Source organism: Quercus suber, unplaced genomic scaffold, assembly GCF_002906115.3.
Source record: "Quercus suber isolate HL8 unplaced genomic scaffold, Cork oak 2.0 scaffold_152, whole genome shotgun sequence".
Lineage (NCBI taxonomy): Eukaryota > Viridiplantae > Streptophyta > Magnoliopsida > Fagales > Fagaceae > Quercus > Quercus suber.
In genome coordinates this window covers 89767-109428 of record NW_027069613.1, presented here as the reverse complement: position 1 = coordinate 109428, position 19662 = coordinate 89767, and positions in this window count along the sequence as shown.

Sequence of the window (19662 nt, the reverse complement as noted above, 5' to 3'; positions counted from 1 at the left end):
CTTGATCAACCACGTATTGGCCCTATTATATTTCAATTGTTCTTCAATACTAGGACAGTGAGCAAGCCACTTTTACGAGAATTGTTGATATCACTAGGACAATCGACAGAAAGGTCTCCACCGACGTGTATTATGTATAGCCGATGGACTGATGTGTTTCGCTATTGATGTTGCTGAGGAGCTTGGGGTTCCAATCATTACTTTTCCAACTCATGGCTCCCATGGCAATGCATGTGGACTATTATGCATACTTCAAATCTCATTGAAGGGAGGGAAGTTCCTTTCCAAGGTAAGTGGACTTGTGGTTTTCTTACTCTATTTGCAACATATACAACGACGGAACTGTTGTTAAATCAAGTGGGACTTTGCCCGCAACCTTGCTCATTGTTTGTGGGACGGGGCTTTAAACATCTTTTCTCTGTGCTCGGATATCCTCCCCGGGTTCAAAATATCATTCTAGGTCATCTCCCATTTTTTGCCTTCTTAATATATTCTGTTCTTGTTTAAAAAATAAATAAATAAGCGGGACCATCATCTACTAAAAATTTGAAATATTTGAAATATTATACATAAAATTTGAAATTTTGGATAAAATAAATACTTGATCCAAAAATGAAAAATTGGGTCAAAGAACCTAAAAATAATATTAAGGGTCTATTTGAATACCACTTATTTTGCTGAAAATTGAAAACTTATTATTGAAAACACTGTAGCAAAATATTTTTTAATAATGAATAGGGTCGTGGGTTGTGAACAGTGCCGCTTCTTTGCGTTTTTGCTATGTTTTTTGCTGGGTCATGAACAATGCCGTGGGATTCAGCCAAAAATGCAAAAGCACAATAATTCTCTCCGAAACGCACACTGAATCGGTCACCTAACTTCTCCTTGTGTTCTTCACAAAACAAAAATCCCATAAGTGTTACAGGAATCATTTTGTTTGATTTTAAAAAATGACTGTGTTTGTCTTCTTCTTTTTTTCGTTTTCTTTTTTGTTTTAAAGTGTTTTAAGCCAAAGATTAAAAAGAAAAGAGACGCAAGGGAAGAGGCACATGTTTAGGGTTTTTGTGTTTTACTTTTACCGACTTAAGTTTGCAATGCTAACATTTTTTTTTTAATATATATATATAATGATTATGATGTGGAAAATTGTGGAGGCTCCAAAACTTATGTGTCACAACATGAAGAAGTTAACAAAAAATCAAAGACATCGGTTTTATACTATATATAGATTAAAAAGTAAATCATTGCAAAATTAATGCAAAATCAATCATAGATTCAAGAAGAAAAAAAAAAAAAAAAAAAAAAAAAAAAAAAAAAAAAAAAAAAAAAATAATGCTCCTCGGCCTGTGGCCGAGGAGGCCTTTTTGTTCTCTTTCTTTCTTTTTTTTTTCCCCCCTCCCCTTTACTTTACTTGCTTTACTTATATAGTCTTCATCTTCCTATCTCCTTCGTCCATCTGTTGATCATCCATTTGCCTCTCTTCTGGTCGTCTGTCCCATCAGAGACCTTATCAGTACTCAAGTGGTTCACTCTGACCAACGTTGCCCTGCTAAGGGGTTATATCCCCATTAATGCAGCCAGAGGGGTTAGGTGAATGCATTAAGTGCGAATGTGACAGCTTGCTCTGAGCTTATCCCCTCCAAAAATTATCCTTAGAATGCCGAGGACGAACAGGTCCTCGGCGTGGGTCACAAAAGAGGCTCTGTCTAACCTAGCCTTGGCTGGTCAATCCTCCTCGGCGTTGGCCTTAGGCCTACTATCCGATGGGCCGAGACTATCAGGCCCACGGGCCCCACAAAACCAAATATAATTTACTATATAAAATTTATTTTGAAAATATTGTAAAATATAACATTACTCAATGAGATAAATTAGTGCAGGGGCAAAGAAATCTGGACGTGACATGAAGAGAGAAAATGCCCTGCCCAACCACCGAAACCAAACCTTCCTCGAAAAAGCCAAGGTCCAATCACAATTATTTTAATAGTCTCATACGTACGAAAAGGAATATAGGATATAATTGTCTACGTCTAAGTGTGAACATGGTGACATCTTTCTCAACATTATAGTACGATGACTATTGAAGAGCATCTCAAATGGGAAAGCAGGTGAGCTGTTATCTTTTTCCTAAATAATTCAACAGAAGCCGTGCGACTACAATAATTCAAAAGGCCGACAAGCAGTTGAAGCAAAAGTCATAAAGTGAACCAAAAATCATGAAGGGGAAAGCGCGAGGGAAAGCCAAGTGAAAACAAAAGAAGAATAAAGGTAAGGCTAGTGATTCTCAAGTGAAAGACACAATGGAGAAAAACCATCTTGATATATATATATATATATATATTTTTTTTTTTCTCATTTGCAATCCTCTCTATTTCCATTTCTTTATCACCTTTATTGCAAGTTCTATTCAAGTGTAATTTTCAAGTAAGTTTATGTTTTAAAATATTTCACCACATTATATAAAATCAAAATGCTGGGTAAGCGACATCTGTAACTGAATAGACCCTAGTTGAGTGTACCTTGCTCTGATACCACTTATTAGATTATTGATTGACTATAGTTAATTAATCCAATTACCAAGTTGGTTAATTATTCAATATTACATGCAAATCATATTAAGGCACAATCAAATCACCAGACCAGGGGCGGAGTTAGGAATTTTTGTTTGGAAGGGCCAAGTTGCGGCACTAATATATATTTATCAAGACAACCACCACATACATACATATATACATACACACACACACACACATTTTTTTTAATAATATATACACACTTTTTTATTTGATAAGTTATATATATACACACACCATAAAAAAAAATAATAAAAAAAAAATTTAGTATTTTCAATCAAAATTATGTTTGATGATGATCTTTCATAAAATAAAATTCATTTTTTCCATTTTCATAGTAAAATTATTAAAAAGTTTCATTTTAAATACAAATTATCAAATTTTATACTAAAGTAAGTAAAAAATCTTTCAATTGAACTAATGAAATTTTAAAAAATATGAATGATCCAAAACTTAGATGAATAAGTTAGGCTCCAAACAAATTTTATGATATCTTGCTCTAACCTATTATGTGGCAACTAAAGACACATTTCATTTGTAGTTTTAGTGGCAAGATTTTTTTAATAAGTCAATCACTTGTTAATCGCCACATAACGAGTTAAAAAAGATAGATTCATACATATTTGATGTCAAATTTTATCAAATATTTAACAGATATAAGAGCATATTTAACAATAAAAAATAGAATTGCGAAAAATAAAATTATATCTCTATATCTATTAGACCAATTATTTTTTTTAAGAGCATTATTTTACAATAAAAAATAGAATTTCAGGCCACCACTCCCAAATAATCCATTAATAAAAAATCAAGCGATTACAAGTATAAAGAATTTTACCCCGAATAAACTATCACAAAGTATCTACTCACGGTAAAACCTACTAACCTATACGGCTATACGTATCAACTTCAATATCTAATTGGACTAAAGGAAGATTTGAGATCCTAAATATGACAGAGGAGAGATACATTTAAAGATAGGTCTGGAAAGAAGAACACAAAAAAATTATTGAAGCTCTAAATACGTTGGCTGGATTGCTTATTAAAAACTTGGTTGTATTTTATTTTTTATTGGGAATTTATAAACCGCAAACGGATATACATTTAACCGAAAACAGAGTAATACATCCTCAAACGGATTGTTTTTTTCCACATTTGTAAGAAAATAGTGCCCCACGTGCCTTGTACGTGCCGCATAATTAGTGTTCTTTACATTTCTTAATTGCTCGTGCTTCCCCTTCTATCTTCACCATGTATTTCAGCAGCACCTTTTATTTGCAGTCTATTGATTCTATCTATCTTTAGACAGATCGCTAAATTACATGAATTGCCTCTATTGGTTGAAGAGCTAGAGAGAGATTGAGATTATAAAGCTAACAAACGAGAGAGAGGTAGAAAGGAAGCTCCGGAAAGAAGAACACAAAAAATATTATTGAAGCTCCGAATACGTCAGCTGGATTGGACTATACTTTTAGGGTTAAGATTCAGACTTCGGAGTAATTAAGATAGAAGGAGAAGCACAAGTAATTAAGAAATGTAAGAAACACTAGTTAGGGCGGCATGTATACATGCAGCTCTTTTTTCTTACTAAAAAAATTATATTTTTCATTAGACAAGACAAAACCAAGGAAGTTAATACCGTACCGGAGGTTGTACCGGTTTGGCAAGTGGTACGATATATTTCGGATACCGATCAATACCGGCGTACCGTTTCGGGTTTACCGCTATACATATAAAATCCTATATATATATATATATATTTGCTGAATTTAAATCATATGTCTTTAACTATATTTAGGCCCAATTTATCATTATCTTTGTCCTTCTACAATGGCCCAATCCACTACCAATAAATTTAAATTATATAATCATTATATTAAAATCTAAAAATTAAAAAAATTAAAAAAAAAATTCAAACAAGTCAAACATCCCACCTAACTATCACGTGAATTCTAAATAGAATTCAATGCCTTGCCATGAGAAGCCAAATCCTCAGAACCACACGTTACTTTCAAAAAGAATACACACATCCCACATGTTTTATTTCTGACCGGTTATCAAAAAAGAAAAGAGCACTGAGAAGCCGAATGGTCTCTGGTGTTCATGAGCGAAGAAGAGAAGACAAAAAAAAAAAAAAAAAATGAATGACCGAAACGCCCCGGAATGGCCGAAATCATCTGAAATAGTCCGGTATAAAAGCCGGTACGAAATGGGAGGGTTACCTGTACCGATTTGGTCGCCGGAACGAGATATTTCGGCCGTACCGGTCGGTACGGTACGAAATCGTCTCCCTTGGACAAAACCACAAACTTTTGCACTAAAAAAAAAATAATGCTAATTTTTTTATTTATAACTGTGAGGAGCTAGATTATGGTTTTTTCATGGTTTTAAAAACCAGACCGAGCCAGAATAGTCGATTCGATCGGTTCAACCAGGAACTGGTCACTAATCTTGAAAGAAGAGACTTACAACATTCACATTACTCAATGACAAATTTTTCTTCTATTTTAGCATGAGAACTTACTTTTTTTTTTTTTTTGGGATAATTACAGTAAACCCACCTGAGGTTTGGCCCGTTTTCACTTTGCTTACCCGTGGTTCAAAACTTATCACTTTGCCCACCTGAACTTCAATCTGTTACTCCCTCGTTGCTCACCTCACCCTCAGACGTTAGACAAAAACATTTTTATTCCAAATTAGAACATAACACGGATCAAACAACACGAACTCACTCTCTTTCCTTCACAAGCCCTAGGAACGCGAAAATCCCTGTAACTGAGCTGGGGTTTTGATTTTCCTGATTGTGCTTTCGTGGGTGAGGTTCTGACTTTGGGTTGTCTTGAGGCATTGAATATTCGAAGATAGATCATCACCAAGTATGACATTTTTGCGTTATGGTTCTGAGTTGAGGTTTCAAGTTTTTGATGGTAGCTTTGATTCACAGGAAGTTGGTAATCGATGTCTTCTTCGAGTAGAAATTACTCAGGTTCAAGTGGGCATATGTGTACATATGAGACTTGTGTATTGAGAACAAGTCTGATAGTGGATAATTTTGGGAAAAGGTTTCTGGGTTGTAGCCGATATAAGGTAAGTATATTTTTTACTTAATCTAGTTGATTCACGTGAGATTGGAATGTCATGTATTCAACTCAATTTATGAATAGGTTAGTCCCAAGTGCCCTTTCTTTAGATGGATTGATAATCCAACTTGTATGAGTAGGAATGAAGCTGCCCATTTGGTGCAACAAAAGCTGCAACTTGCACATGAAAGGGAAAGAGAAGCTATCCAAGTAACAGCAGAAGCTACCCAAATGGCAGAAATTGTTCAAGACAGGGTAGCAAAAGCCACTGAGAGGGAGAGAAAGTTTCGAGATTCCTCTGTTCAAGCCAAGGAGATAGCAGTGAGAGCTTTAGAGTAAGAGAGAAAGTGCAGAATTGCACTAATTCTGTCATGGTGTTTTTTTTTTTATTTTGGTTATGTTGTTTTCATGTTTTGGCTCAAGTGAGAATGTTAGAATGATGAGATTGAGTCTGTCTGATGAGTTGTAATATAAGCTGGTCCTTAATTGTATTGTAATAGAACTATGAAAGAATTTTTTGAGAATGAGAACTATGTAAGGTAGTAGATGCTGTTGGCTTGAAGCCACTTAATAATATAAGCCTTTTTAAGATAAAGTGTTATTTCTGTTAGATGTTGTTGGTATTTTTTTTTAAAGTGAATTGGCTACTTGTGAGCTGTGAGCTGTGAGCTGTTGGTGTTGGTGTTTTGTTATATGTTGTGAGTTGTGTTGGTTTGTGCATAAAGTGCATTGTGTGAAGACAATTGTGTTAAAAGTGAATTTAAAGTGCATGACAATCTGTCAACTTGCAAGAAAAGACAACAAATGCACACATACACTTGCTATTCAACACATACACCCTGCACGCATAAACAAACTCATATAATAATAACTAATATAACAAACTACAATAATCAGAATAATAATTCTGAACACCTGTCATTAAGTTGGAAATTGTAGACATATTTTAAGGTGGTATTGAATAGTTTTTCATCAACCACCAGTAATATAAGGCATTTGGTACAACAACCAAAACAGTTGCAGTTGGCCAATGTTTACAAAACTAACAAAAATACAAAAAATGTTTGAACAGCTATATAAAAAAGTGTCTTGCCATTGTCTGCCCTACCATTGTCTACAAACTACATAAAATCCTAACACTACATAACCCTAATACATTATACATAGCAACAAAAGTGGTTTGACTTAGTCTTCATTCACTGCCCCTGCCCCTGCCTCTCCCACCACAGCCGGCCTTTCCACCTCTTGTATAACATTTCTGAGCCCTAGCTACATCACCCCTTCCTCTCAAAGCAGCTCCTCCTCTGGTAGAAGGTGGTCTTGTAGGCTACAAAGTACAAGAATTCACATGTTAGCTACCAGTATCACAGTTTTATGAATAAAACATTAAACCTAACAATACAGTACCTGTGATGATGGTGCTTTACTGTCCCATGTTTTTGCAGGGGTGTGTGGTGCTGGCTAGCTTGAAGAGAACTAAGGAGCTCCTTTAACTGTGTACTTGAAGTCTGAAGAGTACCATTGACTTGGGTTCTGTGACCATGGAGCTGGTGGCCCTAACCATGGAGCTTGTGGCTGTGGAGCTGGAGCTTGTGGCTGTGACCCTGTTGCCTGGTTGGATGAGGATGAGGCCATAGTGTAAGGCTGATGTGTTGGTGGGGGCTGAGCTGAGGATTGGGTCTGTGATGAAAATGGGGTCTGGGATCCTTGTCTGTGTGTAGAAAGTCTTCCACTTCCCTACAACCAAATATGAGCATGTTTTTATAGTATCAGTTATTGGCATTTTGCAGTTGAATAAAAAAAATTGTAAAAACTTATAGATTTTCCTTTTTGCAATCTCTGCCTCTTCTCCCATGGTGTCTCACCAGTGGCATTGGCCTTGCATCCCCTTGCATTGTGCCTTTCCTGATAACACCTTCCATACCTCAGTGGCCTGTTTACTCTAGACACTTTATAAGGATTTGGCTCATCAGCATCTTTCTTCCTCTTCATAGGTGGCCTGCCTGGTAGCTTATAGACAATAGGTGCAATAGGCTTGGGTTGGCCACTTGACATCCACTCAGACTGGCCAGGCATGGGAGGTATGGGTGTCTTATATGTCTCCACATAAGCATCCTTGTAGTAGCATGGATGGGTGTAGTCTTCTGGTTTCTCACGATTAACAAAAATGGCTGCAACTCCATGCTTGCAGGGGATTCCTGTCAAGTCCCATAATCTACATCTGCATGTCCTATTTACCAAGTCCACCACATGCCTTTCCCTCTCATTGTCAACCTCATACACAAACCTCCCAGAAGGCATTGCACAGAAACCCTTAGACTCTAATTTTAACTGCTCCAACTTTTTTTGTATGCTTGGACACAACTTGCCACCATACTTTTCTATGCCAGTCTTCTTTATATACAGCCTGCTCATAAGCCTAACTGTGATCCACTCCAGCATTGATAAGATGGGCTTGTCTCTAGCCTTCACAATCATAGAGTTAAAACTCTCACTCAGATTGTTTACCATACAATCTGTCAAAGCTCTTGAAGAAAAGTGGGATTTGGTCCACTGTGCAGGCTCTATATATAGCCAGGTACTTCTAAGCTTCTTCATCCAAACTCTTAAGATGGTCCATCCCCCTCTCAAATTCCTTGGCTGATGTTGTGCCAGCACACCTCCACAGTACACTCTTTAACTCCATGCCCTTGTGGTTAACCTTGAAGTTGTTGTATATGTGCTTCACACAATACCTGTGCTCTACAGTTGGGAATAGAGTCTCCATTGCAGGTAAAAGACCCTGCAATCAAGTAAGCATGTAAAAAGCTAAGCATGTAATGAAGTCATGAACATGAGCTAGATGATAATACCTTCTGCCTGTCACTGATGAATACTAGATTGAGCTCCTCTAGCCTGCCAATGTCATCTATAAACTGCTCCAAAAGCCAGATCCAGCTATCCGTTGTTTCTTGCTCAACCACAGTCATTGCCACTGGGAATATATTGTCATTTCCATCTTTGGCAGTGGCAGACAATAATTGCCCACCAAACCTGTAACACCCCAACCTAATTGCATAATTAATTTATGAGTTTATATGCTTGTTATTGTCGTAATTAATTTAAGTGCATAAAACTTTGATATTGTGATATTATTAAACATGTATACTCTTTTTATTGTTTTGGATATGAATTTATAAAAGTAGGGATATGTATGAAAAGTTATATTATTATGTGGGACTTTCTAGAAATATATGTTTATAAGGGTTGAAAAGTGTAAATGCCAAAAAGTGTAAAAAGTGGGTGTGATATTTTCTACTCTAGCAATGCACGTACCCCCCAACCCCAAAAGTCTTCTCCCTTATATTTTATTTTGCTAAGACAAAAAGTACAGCTCTCTTTCTCTACTCCTTCTAGGGCTGTCCAGAGGAACCGATCACCCGCCGGAACCGACCAACCCGACCGGAACCGACCCGTCATGGTCGGACTGACACCTCCGATGGGTCGGTGACGGGTCCAAACCTTCAGAACCCGACCCCGGCGGGTCGAGTGGCGGGTTCCATCCTCAAAAACCCGATCTACCCGACCCGCCCGACAAAACCCCGAAAAGAAGGCCGAAATCCAGCGATGTTTGGGTTTCTCAGCTCCTATCCGGCCACGTTTGGCCTTCCTTTACTCTGATAAGCTCAAATCCTCACTCCGGTGAGCTTAAATCCGGCGAATCTAGCCCAGATCTACTCAAACTCCAGTGAGCTTGACTCTAACTCGGCCAAATCCCTCTAGATATCTGCCAAATCTCGGCCATATTTCCATAGATACGAAGAAATATCGGCCAAATCTCGTTAGATCCGGCCAGATCTGACGAGATCCGGCCAGATTTCGGCCAAAACCGGCGAAATCGGAAAACCCGAAACCGACCGAGCAAACCCGAAACCCGATACGACCCGAACCGCTTGATCTGAAACTGCATCCGGGTCGGTTGCGGGTTGGAATCTTCTCCACCCGAGACGGTCGGGTCGAGTCCGGGTCGGGCACAAACCCGACCCGGCCCGACCCGTGGACACCCCTAACTCCTTCTTCTTTATTTTTGTTTCTTTCTTCTTCCCCTCTCACACGACAACATCTCTCCCTCACTCTCTCACCAAAAATCCTAGTTTCTCTAAGAAGAAATCAAGAGCCTAAAAACTAATATTTCATCTTCAAAGTGTGAGGGTAAGTAAATTAAACCTCATCTAATTTTGTGTATTTGGATAGTATGATTGTTTGTTTATTTTCATTCTTTATCATCTGTTCTGATTTGTGAGACTGAACTTGTGATTCTGTTTTTGTAAGTTGAAAGAGTGATGGAGTTATGGTTTATTGGATGCTTATTAGGGTATTTTAATATGTATTTTATAGGTATAAAAATACCCAAATGAAATTAAGGTCAATTGCTATTTGTTGATTACTTTTGTAAGAACATGCACTGAAGCTGTCATTGTGACAGATTTGATGTTTACCAAAAGAAAATTCTGTATTAAATCATTTGTTGTGAATTAGGATGCTAGGAGTAATTTTTATAAATCCTAAGACACATATAGATGTAATGGAAGTGATCTCACTGCATTTGGATAAATAAAAAATAATGGTTTAGTTTTTAAGTTGCATGAATTTCTGCCAGGATAGATTTGAACACGTTATCTTGTATGACTTTTAATAAATCATGGTTTTATGCTTTGACTCCTAAATTTTTATGGTATATACTGTACATACAGGGGAGTAGTCCTGTAAAATTTCATGACATTTGAAATTGTATGGACAGCCCATTCGTATTTTACAAATAGGGCTTTTGCTACTGTAATGAGCAGTAAATAGGGTAGGATAACTCTGACTTTGTAGATTTAATTTTGAAGTTAAGGTGAATGTTTTGAGCTATAATTTAATATGCTCATCCTTTGGTATGTTTGGATCATATATAAATTTTATGCATGGTTTCTCTATGGTTTGGATGCATAATGTGTTTGATGATTGTATCATATGCTTTGGGGAACTTTATGTGATGGGAATTAAGATTTTCTTGAGTTTGAGAGTTAGGTTGTGATGGAGGTATAAGTTTAAATACTTAGAAAGAGTTTGTCATAATAAGTTTTGGTTTTGCATTTAGGTGGCGAGAACGAAAACACGGACACTTAAGCTCCTCTTGTATAATCTCTTGCATCTATTGTTTCCAAGTAAGGGATACGCGACATGTGCATTTGATAAGTGTAAGGACTATTTAGAAAATTTATTATGCATTAAAACCTGTTAATTAGAGATACTACATATACGTGATTTAAGTAAAGATATATGTTCGTAAGTTGTTCAATTAAAGTATGTATTGAGGATGGCAGTACGTCCGCGCTCAATTAAAGTATGTATTGAGGATGGCAGTACGTCCACGCTCAATTAAAGTAAGTAATGAGGATGGCGGTTCGTCCGCGCTCAATCAAAGTATTATTAAGGATGGCGGTGCGTCCGCACTCAATCAAAGTATAAGTTTACGTTAAATGTCATAATGTTTTATGAGAAGAGGCTTATGAATGAAATGATTATTTTATATGATTTTAAAGAGTTAATATAAAGTTTAGTGACTTTCTAAGAAATGAAAGGAATTCAGTCTGAAATGTTTTGTAGTATTAATTTGATAAGAAAAATGAGTTATGAATAGTATAAGATACTATGCATGAAAAATGTTCTCCTATCTGAATATCCATGAAATATTTGATTTCATGCATTCTTATTAAAGGCCCATGGAGCGTAAAACCTTACTGAGCTTCGCAGCTCACCCTTTTTTATTTCAGTGCACAGGTTCTTCTTGGAAGCAGTGAAAGTGTTAGAGGTGGCAAGGATTCATGAATTCTCGTTTGTTAGAATGTAGAGTTTTTGTTGTATAGTAGTTTAGCTCTTTTGTTGTATAAAAGGAATCAAGATGTACTTAATTCTTGAGCACAGATGTAATTCAATATCTTAGTTTGTTTTGAACCCCAGTTGTATGTCTTTGGTGTTAGGTTTGTAATAGGAGTTTGCTAAACGTTTAGCTATGTAATATTTATACGAATATGTTAAGTTTCAGCCAGGTGGAAATCTTCCAAGTTCAAAGGAAATGAAATTGCAAGGTTTTCATCATTTTTGTATATTGTGGCTTTATTGCACGAAATTAAACAGGAATTCAAGAAACAATTCTTGATAAGCCCCTTCCGTTTAGGTTGGTTCATGTTAGTATTGAGGTAAACTTGATATTAACATGCCGGTCATGCTCTAAATCCTGAAGTACAAGTTTAGGCCGTGACAAAACCTACCCTTCAAGTGGCATCCATCCAGCCCAACAAAGGGTCTACAACCACCTAGAAAGCCAACCTTCTGAGCATTGTACCTAATGTACATCCTTTTAAAATTGGGCTCTGCATTCTCATTTTTTATCTCTATTTGCAGAATCACCATACTTCCTACATCTTTCCTTAATATCATTTCTGCATAATCTCTAATTAGACCATACTAAGCTTCTTCATTTCCAATAATCAGCCCCTTAGCTGCCGTCCTTACTCTATACACCTGACTAAGACTTAAATTAACGAAAATCTTCTGCATCACATGGTGCTTAACACCTGAGACCTCCCAATTAGGATTCTTACCAAAATCCTCCAAATACCTATTTACCACATAAGCTAATGTAAATTGCCCATTTTTAAATGTTAGGGGGCAGGTACACTCAGGATAAAATGTCTTGATCTCAAATGTGCATTCTCCAGTCAACATTGAGGCATAACACCTCATCCACAACTGTTCTTACAATGTACAGAAATCTTCTTCTTCTCATTCAACTTCCACTTGACATCAATGTGATGCTAAATCACATACTCCCTCAAAGCCTTCCTAAACACCTGGGAGTTTGGGAACCTCATCTCTTTTGCCAACCTAACATTTTCCATATCAGTCCTCTCATTGAACTCCAAATTGCCACTCTGCTCATCATCAGAACTATCCACACTTGCAATATCATCCTCTAAAGCTGGTTCAGCCCACTCTTCATCTAAATCTATGTTTGGAGGAGGAACATTGCTTGGGCTAGGTGCATCTGTGTTTGGCTGAGGTGTATTAGTGTTTGGATAAGGTGTATCAGTGTTTGGATGATGAGGTGTATTAGTGTTTGGATGAGGTAGAGAAAACTCACCAAAAATGTCATTAGCAAAGTTTTCTCCTTCCAGACCTTCATTCAACCAATCAAACTCCTCCTCCAGACCATTAGCCCATGTAGCAGCTCCTGCACCCCCTACACCAGCCCCTGCACCAGCTCTTACACCAACCCCTGCACCATCAGAAACTTCAACTGCAAGTGAAGCATTACCACTCTCCACATACAGTATGATGGTGTCTCTTGGCCCTCCCTCATTAGGCTTGCACAGGGGTACCGCATCTTGATCATCTTGTATGAGCTTCAAGTCTTGCTCCAAGTTGCCCCCAAGACCTAAATAATGAACCCTACATGGTTCATTAATCCCCAATTCCTCACATATACCTTTTAGTTCAAAATAACTAAGCAAATCAGGATCCTTATACACTATTTTAACTTTCCCACCAAAGTATTCTAAACTAAGGTTCCATAGAAAAGCACTCCCATAATGTACCTCCAATTTCACTTCCTCATCCATCTGCAATAACAAATTACCATTTGACACGTATACAATTAACAATTAAATTAAAGAATTGTAAACAACAAAAGAGTAAACAGTTGCATGTTTCTGTTTTGCTTGTGGGATGCAACACACACAGAGGGACCACATTTTCTGCATTGTTTTTTATTCTGTTTTACTAAATATAGCACATGCAAACACTAAAATTTAAAGCTAATAGAAACTTGGGTCCACTGTGAGCCACAATGACCACGACAAACAAAATGCCCACAAACAAACACAAATCCAAAGAGCAGGTGGTCACATTTTTCATAAGTATCAACAAACACAACCAATATTCTCATTCCATTACATGTAACATTGACCATTGATTGATTACTAAAAACACAATAAACAACCACGAGCCCAAAGTAAAAACCCAAACAATGACTGATTTCTTACCGGGATTTTAGTCCCTCGAACAACCCGTTGCTCGTCTAGGTTTACACTTGCAACACAATGTCAATATCAGATGCAGAAATGGATTTTCGCGTTCCTAGGGCTCGCGAGGGAAAGAGAGTGAGTTCGTGTTGTTTGATTCGTATTATATTCTAATTTGGAATAAAAATGTGTTTGTCTAACATCTGAGGGTGAGGTGGGCAACGAGGGACTAACAAATTGAAGTTCAGGTGGGCAAAGTAATAAGTTTTGAATCACGGGTAGGCAAAGTGAAAACGGGTCAAACCTCAGGTGGGTTTACTGTAATTATCCCTTTTATTTTTAATCAATCATTTTCTCAAAATACTCACATCTGTCAATTTATTTTAGAAGATATTTCAATAAAATATTCATTTTTCATTAATTTTTTATTATTTTCTCTAATTGTCATACTTTTTTAATTTAAACTTATATTTCAAGGAAACTACCAAAACTGGTGGCTCAGCTAGTGGAGCCGCTTGTGCCAGAGGTCCAGTGGCCTAACCGTCGGAATAGTGACTCTGGCGACCACCACCAGATTGGTGTCTCTGCCCACCGTGCCCCCAGCACTAGTGGCCAAACTGCCGAAATAGTGGCTTTGGCGACTACTAGTGGATTGGTGTCTCCGACAATCGAAGTGCCATCACTAGTGGCCGGACAGCTAGAATAGTGGCTTCGACGACTGTTGTCAAATTGATGGTGAATGATATAAAATTTTAATTAAAAAAAATAAGTATTGATTTAAATTAATGAATTTAATATAGATTTTTAATAAAATTCCAAATAAAATTATCAGTTTTGTTTAAAAAAAAAAAACTCAAATTCTGGTTCTATTCTAAATAAACTATATTGTAGAGATCTAATACTATATATAAAAGCAAAAGTCTTTTCCTGTAATTAAGGTGGTTGCGACATGTAGGAAAAAATACCACTTAAATTTCTGCCACATTTACAATTAAAATGCCAAAAGTCACAGTGTTTCACTAAAAAACTGCATGATCTAATTAAAAACTGATTGGCCATAAGAGATTAAAAAGTTTAAAAACATGATTTTGCAGATCCAAAACCTAGACTTTCGGTAAACAAAGAAGGCATGGAATGGGGACTGGGGAGAGAGAAAAATCTGAGACTGCCCATTGCTTCAAGCCGTAAGACAATCCAACCTTTGCCACACCACCAAACCCTCTACGAAGTCATTTGGCCGATTAAGCAAACCGCTTCACTATTTTTCCTACCGTTTTGTCACCACGTCAAAACCTTTACCAGTAAGGTTTATTGTTTTGTCTTAAAATTATATTGTTTAAATATGATTTAGGCTTGGCTATTTCAATCGAATTGATTTTGATTTAGGCTTAGGTTTGGGTATGTGATTTTTTGAATGCGAAATTCTTAAAAAAAAAAAAAAATCATGTTTAAGGTTTCAAATATGCTCTTGATTTTTAATTTGTTCTTCACAACGTTGTTTTGTTAATCATCTTATAGGTTCTAAACACAACTGTTGGAGATTGTTCTATTTATATTGTTTAAATTTGAGACAAAATTAAGAGATAAGAGTCCCTAAGGTTTATAGAGAAATCTGAAATAAATAATCGTGTTTTATATAGGTTTTGGTTTGCTTAGTTTTGATATAGGTATTTTTTGCATAAGAACATAAATTCATGCCATTCTTTTATGTGTTTTTAATTTAAATAATAGATAATTCCCTCTTCTTTATGTTTTGGTTTCCTATGTTCTTTTTTGTGGTTGCCAAATTATTTAAGGTTTTTTTTTTCTCTCTCTCTCTCTCTTAATTAAGCTTTTCTTGCAGTTGTGATATAAATGACAAAGATTTCACAAATCATATTGTTTGAGGCAAGTAATTTTTTTACAATGAGTATCAGCAAATTAACAGCAAGCTTTCCGAATTCCCCCTTTTTATATTATTTTCAGCTTAATTGTTTTGTTTCTTGCGTTGCACAATGAACCAGATTAACAGTTTTTTTATGACTCACCCGATTTCATTATATCTCAAGGTCAAGGTATTTTGTCCTTTTTGTATTCTTTTCTCCTTATTCTTTAAATGGTTTTCTTTTTGTCTACATGAATATTAGATGGGTATATAATCTCTAGAAAACCACCCCATCCTCCCTCTCTTAAATTTTGCCTTTTGTTATATGCACGCAAAGTGTTTAATAAAATAGCTTCATTTTTCCCCCTTTTATCTTCAACGGACTTTAATATAACTATATGAAAGGTTTGTTGTAGACTGTTGTCCTCTTGGTTCACTTTTTTTTTCTTTCGTAAATTTTATATTATTAAGCGGATCATATATATTTAAGATAGTTATTAGTATTTAAAGTGTGAACTGTGGAATTATTTATCTTTCCCTTTTTCTTTTTGCATGGTATTTTATTTTCAAGAAATCAAGTACTAGGTAATTTTTTTTTTTTTTACTTTTTCTTTCTTTTGTAAATTTTATATTATTAAGTAGATTATAAATATTTAAGATAGTAATTAGTATTTAAAGTGTGAACTGTGGAGTGATTTATCTTTATAATTTTTTTTTGTATGGTACTTTACTTTCAAGAAATAAAGTATTGGTAATTTTTTTTTTCATTTTTTTTTCTTTTGTAAATTTTATATTATTAAGTGGATTACAAATATTTAAAATAGTAATTAGTTTTTAGAAGGTGGACCGTGGAGTGATTTATCTTTATCTTTTTGTTTTCTTTATCTTTTTGTATGGTACTTTACTTTCAAGAAATCAAGTACTGCTGCTGTTTACTCTAAAAAAAAAAAAAAATCAAGTATTGGGTAAATTTTTTTTCACTTTTTTTTTGGTAAATTTAATATTATTAAGTGCATTATAAATATTTAAGATAGTAATTAGTATTTGGAGTGTGAACCGTGGAGTGATTTATCTTTATCTTTTCTTTTTCTTTTTCTTTTTGTATGGTATTTTACTTTCAAAAAATCAAGTACAGGGTAATTTTTTTTTTTTTTTTGTAAATTTTATATCATTAAGTGGATTATAAATATTTAAGATAGTAATTAGTTTTTAGAGTGTGGAATGGGGAGTTATTTATCTTTATCCTTTTTTCTTTATCTTTTTGTATAGTACTTTAGTTTCAAGAAATCAAGTACAAGGTAAATTATATTTTTTCACTTTTTTTGTAAATTTTGTATTATTAAGTGGATTATAAATATTTGATATAGTAATTAGTATTTAGAATATGGACTGTGGAGTGAATTATTTTTATCTTTTTTATTTTATTTTTTTGTATGGTACTTTACTTTTAAGAAATCAAGTATTGAGTAATTTTTTTTTTTTTACTTTTTTTTTTCTTTTGTAAATTTTATATTATTAAGTGGATTATAAATATTTAAGATAGTAATTAGTTTTTAGAGTGTGGACCCTGGACTGATTTATTTTTATCTTTTTGTTTTCTTTTTCTTTTTCTTTTTATATGGTACTTTACTTTCAAGAAATCAAGTACTGGGTAAAAAAAAAAAATTCACTTTTTTTTTTCCTTTGTAAATTTTATATTATTAAGTGGATTATAAATATTTAAGATAGTAATTAGATTTTAGAGTGTGGACCATGGAGTGATTTATCTTTTTTTTTTATCTTTTTCTTTTTGTATGGTACTTTACTTTCAAGAAATCAAGTATTGTGTAAACTTTTTTTTCACATTTTTTTTCTTTTGTAAATTTTATATTATTAAGTGGATTATAAATATTTAAGATAATAATTAGTATTTAGAGTGTAGACTGTGAAGTGATTTATCTTTATCTTTTTTTCTTTTCTTTTTCTTCTACTTTATGTTTGGTTCTTTAGTTTCAAGAAATTAAGCATACCAAGAAATTAAGTACAGGGTAAAATTTTTTTTTTTTACTTTTTTTTCTTTTTTAAATTTTATATTATAAAGTGAATTATAAATATTTAAGATTGTAATTAGTATTTAGAGTGTGGACTGTGGAGTGATTTATCTTTTTCTTTTTCTTTTTGTATACTACTTTACTTTCAAGAAATAATGTACATGGTAAATTTTTTTTTTCTTTTGTAAACTTATATTATTAAGTGAATAATAAATATTTAAGATAGTTATTAGTATTTAAAGTTTGGGCTGTGGAGCGATTTATCTTTAACTTTTTGTTTTTATTTTTTTATTTTTGTATGGTATTTTACTCTCAAGAAATCAAGTACTGGTTTTTTTTTTTTTTTTACATTTTTTTCTTTTATAAATTTTATATTATTAAGTAGATTATAAATATTTAAGATAATAATTAGTATTTGGAGTGTGAACTGTTGAATGATTTATCTTTATCTTTTTTCTTTGTCTTTTACTTTATGTAAGGTACTTTAGTTTCAAGAAATTAAGTACAGGAGAAATTATTTTTTTCACTTTTTTTTTCTTTTGTGAATTTTATATTATTAAGTGGATTATAAATATTTAAGATAATAATTAATATTTAGAGTGTGAACTGTGGAGTGATTTATTTTTTTCTTTTTCTTTTTGTATAGTACTTTACTTTCAAGAAATAAAGTACTAGGTAATTTTTTTTTCTTTTGTAAATTTATATTATTAAGTGGATAATAAATATTTAAGATAGTTATAAGTATTTAGAGTTTGGACTATGGAGCGATTTATCTTTAACTTTTTTTTTTCCCTTTTTGTATGGTACTTTACTCTCAAGAAATCAAGAACTAGGTATATTTTTTTTTTCACTTTTTTTTTTCTTTTGTAAATTTTATATTATTAAGTGGATTATAAATATTTAAGATAGTAATTAGTTTTTAGAGTATGGACTGTGGAGTGATTTATCTTTATCTTTTTTTATTTCTTTTTCTTTTTGTATGGTACTTTACTTTCAAGAAATCAAGTACTGGGTAAATTTTTTTTTTTCAATTTTTTTTTCTCATTTGTAAATTTTATATTATTAAGTGAATTATAAATATTTAAGATGGTGATTAGTATTTGGAGTGTAGACCGTAGAGTGATTTATCTTTATTTTATTTTTTCTTTAACTTTTTGTATGGTACTTTAGTTTCAAGAAATCAAGTATTGGGTAAATTATTTTTTTCACTTTTTTTTTTGTAAATTTTATATTATTAAGTGGATTATGAATATTTAAGATAGTAATTGGTTTTTAGAATATGGACCGTGGAGTGATTTATCTTTATCTTTATCTTTTTCTTTTTATATGGTACTTTATTTTCAAGAAATCAAGTACTGAGTAAACTTTTTTTTTTTCCATTTTTTTTTTAAATTTAATATTATTAAGTGGATTATAAATATTTAAGATAATAATTAGTATTTAGAGTGTGAACTGTAGAGTGATTTATTTTTTTCTTTTTCTTTTTGTATAGTACTTTACTTTCAAGAAATAAAGTACTAGGTAATTTTTTTCTTTTGTAAATTCATATTATTAAGTGGATAATAAATATTTAAGATAGTTATTAGTATTTAGAGTTTGGACTATGGAGCGATTTATTTTTAACTTTTTTTTTTCTTTTTGTATGGTACTTTACTCTCAAGAAATCAAGTACTAGGTATATTATTTTTTTTTCACTTTTTTTTTCTTTTGTAAATTTTATATTATTAAGTGAATTATAAATATTTAAGATAGTACTTAGTTTTTAGAGTATGGACCGTGAAGTGATTTATCTTTATCTTTTTTTATTTATTTTTCTTTTTGTATGATACTTTACTTTCAAGAAATCAAGTACTTGGTAAATTTTTTTTTCAACTTTTTTTTTTCTCATTTGTAAATTTTATATTATTAAGTGAATTATAAATATTTAAGATAGCAATTAAAATTTGGAGTGTAGACCGTAGAGTGAATTATCTTTATTTTATTTTTTCTTTAACTTTTTGTATGGTATTTTAGTTTCAAGAAATCAAGTATTGGGTAAATTATTTTTTTCAATTTTTTTTATTTTTG